This window comes from Haplochromis burtoni, unplaced genomic scaffold, assembly GCF_018398535.1.
Source record: "Haplochromis burtoni strain Fernald_Lab_line unplaced genomic scaffold, NCSU_Asbu1 Contig_19, whole genome shotgun sequence".
Classification (NCBI taxonomy): Eukaryota; Metazoa; Chordata; class Actinopteri; order Cichliformes; family Cichlidae; genus Haplochromis; species Haplochromis burtoni.
The window spans coordinates 3,693,521-3,702,682 of NW_024582380.1; positions in this window are offsets into that span (position 1 = coordinate 3,693,521).

Below are 9,162 nucleotides of genomic sequence, written 5' to 3' on the forward strand. Positions count from 1 at the left end.
TAACGGACTGAAACAGAAGATGGCAGCACTGCATGTACAAGGATGCCAGCTGCCGTTAAACCCCGAAGAAGAAGAAGCTGCTCTGTCCCAGAATTCATAGCGCAGCCCTAGCTCAGTTTACGACAATGGCGGCAGCTAGTTAGTTTTAATATTATCTCTTATTATTCTTTCTGGGTCACAAAATAAATGTTTAACATATTTTCAGGCGAGAATGTAGCTGTGTAAACCTCAAATATCTGCTCAGTTTATCAGGACACCACATATTTTCAAAAGCGCTCCGACGTTTCGTCTGTTACCCACTAGCTCGATAGCTAGCTGGGGTCAGGCTCACTAGAGCCCGTGAGAACACCGGACTCCCGGCAAATCGTTTTCAAACCCACCGCCGTCTTTCGCTACTCAGGTTAAACATGATATATAAGTCACTTAGATAACTTAAAATGTTATTGTTTGGCTTTTTTTAGTATTTTATTTGTTCCTGAGTAAATCAGGTTTGGCTGAGATTAAAGTTATAGTTTTTACACAGCTGAATAAACGTCAAGCAGACAACTGATTATCAGAAGTGTGAGATGCTCGAGAATTTACTCCGGTGTCCTGTTATATTTTAGATAGCAAGGAGTTTATTAAACTTCACCGAAACAATCTGCAAATTTCATTAAAATTTAATAAACTATCATCTTGTCTTTATTTTTAGTTAGCACAACCTTAAACACTTAAAGCTGTAAGCTAATGATAGTTATATAAGAGCAGATGCATGCTGGTGCAATAAGCTGTAGTTTTACGTCCATGGATGCATGATCTGATTAGTCGACTAATCGCAAAATAATCGGTGACTAGTCGACTATCAAAATAATCGTTTGTGGCAGCCCTACTCAGAAACAAGGTCTCACCCAACACCCCGGGTTCTGCATTTTTAGATGGAAACAGTTCCTTTTAACAGAGCAGCAAAGCCCACATAAAAAAGCCAGGAGGGGTGGCAGTGGCCAAGTTTGTCAAGCAACAAATTGAAGTTTGTTTCCCATTTCGGAGCTTAGAGTTTGCGGTATCATTTTCTCATGCTGGCTACATTTGTACGCCAATGTCGTATGGTTAGATTTAAGAAAATATTGAGACCTGCCATCACCAACTTTAGTAGTGCTTGGTCCTTGTGTGTTTTTATGTGCAGCACCCATACCGTTAGAGTTGTGAGTGACAATCATCTCACTACTGCTGCAAGGGGTGCATCACCAACACCAATGCCAGAGGACACCATGTGTGAATGTCTGAGACACCCGCGGCTTTGTCAAAATGGCATTATCTGACACCCTGAGCGTGGGGAGTGGGGTGTGTGACCTGGTCTTGTGAACATCACACTACAATAAAAAAAAAAAAACAACTGTCACAGCACCTCTGTAATCTCAGGGTTTATTGTTATGATGTTTTCTAGCAGTCACTAGAAAGTCTGCACAGAGCAGAGACGTCTCAAATCTCTGCTGACATAAGGTGGCATCTGATGACGCAAGGATCAGAAATAAAAGGCTTGGCTAACTTTGTAGAAGTGCAAATGCTGCACCTGAGCTGCGGTGAATTCTGGGTATGTAAGTCTACGCGATGATGACATGCAATCAAGTCTCCCTGAAACATACCTAACTGATGAGAAGTCAAATCTACACCAAATTAATAGCAGAATAAACTATGACCTGTAACAATAGCACATTGAAATAGCTACAAAATATATTTTGCATATATATTACAATTTGGCTCTTATTTCAAGGATCTGGAAATGAGACCCAGTGGTGCACTATTTCTACCACTGTCATTATATAAAAAATGTTCCATTTGTGGTTTATAATAATAATAATAATAACAACAGTAATATTCATTTTACATTATCACTCAGACAATATTGAAACCTGAGGTGTTGCTGAATGAAGCCCTGTATTATAGGGAGACATAATTAATTATGCTACGTACGATCGTGTTATCTTCCTTGGGAGAGGTCATACCTTCTCTTATTGTTTCATGGTAGGATAAACGTATCTATGTCTGTTTTAGTCTAAGTGCCTTTTGTTTAGATGAACTGCTGGACTTCCAGACCAGCAGGTTTAGGGAAGTCTTTATGGGGTCACATCTGACCCACACACACGCACACGTACACCACGCACAGGCAAGGTACTCTTTGTGTGTATGTATACGTCATATGTTAATGAACCTATGTACATTCATGTAACCTCAATAAAAGAGCAGTGTTACGGGGGAACGGACGAGAGCAACTGGGGTCAAGCGAAGGAACGGCGTTTTGTCCGTTGGTCTCCCTCGTATACGAGAATCATAAAGAGCTCTGCTTGGTGTTCAATGCTTTTTGCTGTGTAGTTGAATTGTCTTGAACGTTCCAGCGAATAGGTTTAAGCTACAAACCTATCATTAATTGGTCCTTCGGAGTCGGATCCCTGGAGTCGACATTCACCGAGGGGAGAAGAGACACGCTGAAAGACTGACGTCAGCCAGGAAGTTCCTGAGTAAAGTCCCGAGACGTGAGAATCTGTCATCGGGCCGGTGGATTAGCTGTCTGTTTTCTCTCCTGATGAATGACGATCGGCGGGATTCGAGGCTAATATTACACGCTAAGCAATTCCGAGTAACTTGAGAGAGCGACTCTATAACCGCAGAACTGGGTTAGGGTCCCAAGCAAAAAAGCATATTTGAAACCATGTCCAACATATTTGGTGTTCCAATTGCACCCTGCCCGTTTATAGCTATTTTTGGGGTGACGCCTTGTGATGCCAGTCTTTCCAAATCACACTCTGATCTTCTGGCCTTCTGCACTTTTTTGGCCCGTAGAATGATATTATTGAAATGGAAAGAGCCACTTCCACCTGTATATGGGCAATGGGTTAAGGATGTCATGTACTATACTCAGCTGGAAAAGATCCGCTACACTGTAAAAGGTTCGGTTCGGAGGTTTTATGACACATGGCAACCTTTTCTTACTTACTTTGAAAGATTAAGTCCTGGATACTATTGCTCAATGTGCGTGTGAGTTTTTTTGTTTTTTTTTTGTTGTTGTTGTTTTGTTTTTTTTCCCTTGCTGTTGTTCATTTATTTTATTATTTACTTTGTATCTGTAATTTTATTTTATTTTATCTCTTCTTTCCTCTCTGGCTGGGTTTTAGTTACACTGTTCTGGATTGGGGGGGGGCACGACTGTTTGTTAATATTGCCATAATTGTTGTTGGAAGCAATTTTTTGTTCAATAAAAACACCTTGATCAAAATAAAAATGTGATTTTGAGGGTGAACTGGTTGCTGGAAAATGTTAAATGTTAGAAGTTTTCAGAAAACACCAGCCTTGAAGAGCGTGTGGAGAAGGCCAGCCCACATCAGCAGCAGCTTAAGATATGCTCTGGTGAATGGCTTTCCCCCACCCCTTGCTGAAACAAAATGTTAGTATTCTTTAGCTTGCTCTGATCAACAACAGCCTGTGCTCCAGACCATAGTTTTAATTGAGGTGGATAAATGCTAAAAGTAATTTGCATTAAGCTTAGGGTTGCTCAAATTCAGTACATTGACATATGAGCTGAAGTAAAATAGGTAAATATTTTAACTAATGACATGCATAGAGGCACTTGACCTGTTTGAAAGACTGTCATCCTATTATGAGCTATTGTTATATATAGAGCACACCTATAAAAACAACTAATATGCTGAACCCTGTATGAAACAGCTGAAAACTACATGATGGAGAAGCTGAATTGAATATGAAAGTGCAAGTCTTTGCCACTGTGGGCAAAGCACGCAACCACTTTGTGAGGTTACGTTGCGGTCTCTTCTGAGCTGATGAGCAAGCTACACATTATCAGATCGGATGCTGGCTGAGAACTCATCAAGAGAGGGAAACAGAACTATGATAGCTCGAGTGTGCAGCGTATCCGTGAGTTCAGCTTCTTCTTTCAGATGTGCAGCAGTTTTCCTGCATCATTGACTCATGTGTGTAGAGTGTTCATAGCATCAGATCATGTTTTTGTTATTTGTTTTGTTGGGTTGAAAAATAATTAAATAAAGTTGTGATCATACTTATGGATCACCATGGCACATATCATCATGCCATATGATTTATTTATGCAGATGAAAAAAGTGAGTGTGAATGTGCCTGACATCGCAGAGTGTGTGTGCACTGTGTAAAAGTATTTGCCTCCATTTGTGAGAGCGGTGATTCTGCAGGTCACCAGTGATTGTAAAGGGGAAAAAAAGAACAAAAAAAGAGACATTGTAGATGAAAAATAATCATAGGAAAAAGGTTTTGTGTTGATCAGCCAAGAACAACTACATCTCATTTTCTGCTTTTAAGAAAGGAGACGTTCACAAAAAACAGAGAGAGAGATGTGTGTTGGTTAAGCAGTGATAATAATAATGAACATGTCTTAGTTTGTCACTTTCAGATGAAAAGCAGACCTGAATCAATTTTCCACATGCAGCAGGTCGGGAAAAAGTTATAGGTTATTTAACATCAGTTGAAAATCGCCAAGTGCTGGCTGAATTTACAGACCACTTGTTATCAAATGCTGAATTTACCAATGCTGACAATTAACTCTCTAGGTTGCAGGACAACAGTTTAACTTTTGTGGGAAAAAAGATTCTGGTTTGACCAACCAGTGATCAGACAATAAATTTAGTTGTTAGATATAGTAAATTGGGAGAAGCTTTCTGCTTGATTGATGCAGCACAAGTAATTTACTGTATGAGGGAAATTGTCTTTTGTGATAATATTTTGAACATGCATTTCTGTTGTCCTGTCAACTTAGTGGGTTAATAGCTGATATGCAAATTATTTGATTGTTATTTAGATTAAGTGAAAGGTGACTGAATTCCTAGCACAAGTGAATGGATGTGTTGGAGTTTGTTAGAGTGGAGACTCTAAAACACTGAGTTTCCTGTTTTGATTTGCGAGTGAATCCTGTATAGATACACAACTCTGAATACGTCAGAACAAACTTCTTTTGTGAAGTGCATGACAAGCATGTCACATGTTTTATGATGAAGGGAAAAAAGGAAAATTGAATAAAATGAGTCTGTGGCCTAAATGAGTGAAGAGCACAGACCTGGTGATTAAACTTCATAGCTAATAAACATTAGGGTTATGTTGTGTGTTTGTGGCTGATGGAGGGTTTGGAATTAATCTAGCTGATGATTTTTCTTTTGTTGCAAGGTTGAGCCTACCAATTAGGTTTGGTATGATTTACCCTCCTGAAATTAGGAGCATGTGTCATGACTTAACAAGGCCTTTTTATTTTGTTACTTTCACAGTGCACTGAAAGTTTTGTTTGATAATCTGTCGTTTGAGCAAATCTGCATGATTAGAACAAAAGCGCTATACGACACGTCGTCAAGAAAATTGTTGCAAGTGAGTTTCTCCACATTAAAATGGGCTCAGGAGAAAATCACTTAACTGGGACAATTAGAAAATGAGTCCCTGCCCAAAAGGATTCAGCGAGGTAATCCGATCTAAAATTCTTCTTTTTCTTTTTGGTGGAGGGTGGAAACTAAATGCGACGATAGGTTCCACTATCAGCAAAGGAAGAATGAATGAATGAAAAATGAGTGAAAATAAAAATGGGAAACTGACTGAACTGGTAAAAGCTCACAAGACTTGACTGACTTGACCAGTATGTAAGATTGAACCTCTGGGCATGACAAAGGGTGGATGACTCCATGTGTGTTTCTTTTTACAGGAGCAGAAAGATGACAGCAACATCCTAGGTTGCGTGAGCTTTGGGCCGTGTCGATTTAACCTTTTAAATGCCATACTTTCTGTGTCTTGCATCTACCAGGGGTGTGTTATTCACTATTGTGTTGCTCACAGAGATCACTGTGAGAAAGTGTGTACACACCTGTCGCAGCGCTAACATTTGCATTTCTTTTCTACAGCATTACAGTTCTTCATGTGATTTGATGATGTGATTTATAACAGGATACAACTGGTTGATGTTTTTTCTACCTACAGGATTACTGGGTTTATGTGTGAAGAAAACTGTGTTTGACAGGCTATGAGTTGATTATGCTGTTACACTGTGTTACTTGGGAAAATGTTGAATATTACAGGGGAGAAGTGAATATAGTGTGTGACATTTCCTGTATTGAAACCAGTGTCTCTCCTTTTCACAGTTGTGAATGGCTAATTTTATGGTCTTTTTATAGCACCTCTGGAACCTGTCAATTTGCCTGACCACCATGTGTCCATGTGTATTGCTAATGTTTGTTTTTTCTAAGAGTGCATGTAGAGGATTCAGCAGAAGCGAGACAAGTGACATGAGAAAACAAATAAGAGATGCAGTGTTTATGGAATAGTTTAATATGGTGCTCATTAGCTGGCCACTATTGAGCTATGTAAGTATATGAAGTGGAGTGACTTTGCTTAAGGAAGTCACGGATTACATTAATGTTGACTATACATGGGATGATCCATGTCTGGGCAATTATGGTCACAAGTTGTGGTTTACTGATTTGAGAAAACCTGCACATGACACTTGTCTTGTGATGTTGAATGCTTATTACTCTTATGACATAATTATTGGTGTTCAATGCTTTTTGCTGTGTAGTTGAATTGTCTTGAACGTTCCAGCGAATAGGTTTAAGCTACAAACGTCAGAGGTGGGTTTGAATACACAGACCATCCTCTGAACATCTCCTGGGTCTATGAATGGTTTGCCCCTCTGGGGGCAGGGGTACCTGGACCTGGGATATAGAGTATGTTTGGTGAGTGTGAATGTGTGTACAGTGTCTATTTGTCTCTGTCTCCACGTCGGGTGAGTCCGAGTATTTGTTTGTGTATATGGGGGTGGGAATGCACGTTTGTGTCTGCGTTTCTTGGCTGTTACCTCAAAGCACATTGTGCGCTGTCGATCTTGCGTGCTGCACAATAACATTTAGTATTTAGTATCTACTCTTATCTACTGTTAGCTAGTTTATTGTGATGGTGTTGTATTTATTATGTTGCTCTTTTTTGTTTGTTTTCTCTTCTGTTTTTTTTATCTCCATACAGGTGATCCAGGTGTTTTGTTTGTTTTTCTTTTTTCTTCTTCCCCCCTTTCTCACCATCTCTTCTCCCCTCTTTTGTTCTCTCCCTCTCTTTCTTTCATTCTTTCTCCCTGTCCTATCCCCCAGTCATGTCTGTCCCGTCTGTAACAACTGAAAATCAAATCAAATAAATACATAATTATAATAAAGGTCAATCAAATGGACCAATATGGCGAGGCCATGATGATCCACTTGGTAAAGTAAATCCGCTTGGCATCTTTCTTGGCCTTAAGACAACAATTCTGATGGCTAAAGATCGAAACGGGGAAGAAAAAAAACATAACCCTTTGATAAGTTTTAGTGATAAATAGTACAGTTACTTGAAAATAATTTAAGAGAGTAAACAATATTTTATTTTTAATACCCCAACACTGCACTGATGTGTGACTGCTTTGTTTTTGTACACCCAATTCAGAGTTTTAGGGTTCATGAAGTCATTTTGTGTGGGTTTTTTTGTTCTCTTTGCTATTATTTGGTACTTACACTTAGTGTGTGTGATGTGTGTGCGTGCATGCGCGCACGTGTGTGTGTGTGTGTGTGTGTGTGTGTGCATGCATGCACGCCCGTGTGACACAGCCAGAGATCAAAGTAAACTGTTAAATAGTACATTTCTTTTTGCATAAGACGCTTACCAACTTCTGCGAGCTCGCAGTTGAGGCTACGTGCTTTTCTGGCAGCTTATTCAGCTTCAAAGACAGTCTTAAACAAAAACGGAGCATAACGTTCATAAGTGTTTCTTAAATTTACGACAGCAAATTGAAGAAATGATTTGTAATTGAGGCTTCATTATTAACTAGGTTAAAGCTTTGATACCAAGCAGGATATTATAAGAAATCTCAGCCTTGTCCTTTTGTAAACTGCTCACGCTACGATAAGAAAGTAAACACAAGGTTGATTTAGGGCATTTACAATGCAGTCAACTGAAACTACAATCTTTATGATCTGATTAGTCGAATAATCGCAAAAATAATCGGTGACTAGTCGACTATCAAAATAATCGTTTGTGGCAGCCCTACTCAGAAACAAGGTCTCACCCAACACCCCGGGTTCTGCATTTTTAGATGGAAACAGTTCCTTTTAACAGAGCAGCAAAGCCCACATAAAAAAGCCAGGAGGGGTGGCAGTGGCCAAGTTTGTCAAGCAACAAATTGAAGTTTGTTTCCCATTTCGGAGCTTAGAGTTTGCGGCATCATTTTCTCATGCTGGCTACATTTGTACGCCAATGTCGTATGGTTAGATTTAAGAAAATATTGAGACCTGCCATCACCAACTTTAGTAGTGCTTGGTCCTTGTGTGTTTTTATGTGCAGCACCCATACCGTTAGAGTTGTGAGTGACAATCATCTCACTACTGCTGCAAGGGGTGCATCACCAACACCAATGCCAGAGGACACCATGTGTGAATGTCTGAGACACCCGCGGCTTTGTCAAAATGGCATTATCTGACACCCTGAGCGTGGGGAGTGGGGTGTGTGACCTGGTCTTGTGAACATCACACTACAATAAAAAAAAAAAAAACAACTGTCACAGCACCTCTGTAATCTCAGGGTTTATTGTTATGATGTTTTCTAGCAGTCACTAGAAAGTCTGCACAGAGCAGAGACGTCTCAAATCTCTGCTGACATAAGGTGGCATCTGATGACGCAAGGATCAGAAATAAAAGGCTTGGCTAACTTTGTAGAAGTGCAAATGCTGCACCTGAGCTGCGGTGAATTCTGGGTATGTAAGTCTACGCGATGATGACATGCAATCAAGTCTCCCTGAAACATACCTAACTGATGAGAAGTCAAATCTACACCAAATTAATAGCAGAATAAACTATGACCTGTAACAATAGCACATTGAAATAGCTACAAAATATATTTTGCATATATATTACAATTTGGCTCTTATTTCAAGGATCTGGAAATGAGACCCAGTGGTGCACTATTTCTACCACTGTCATTATATAAAAAATGTTCCATTTGTGGTTTATAATAATAATAATAATAACAGTAATATTCATTTTACATTATCACTCAGACAATATTGAAACCTGAGGTGTTGCTGAATGAAGCCCTGTATTATAGGGAGACATAATTAATTATGCTACGTACGATCGTGTTATCTTCCTT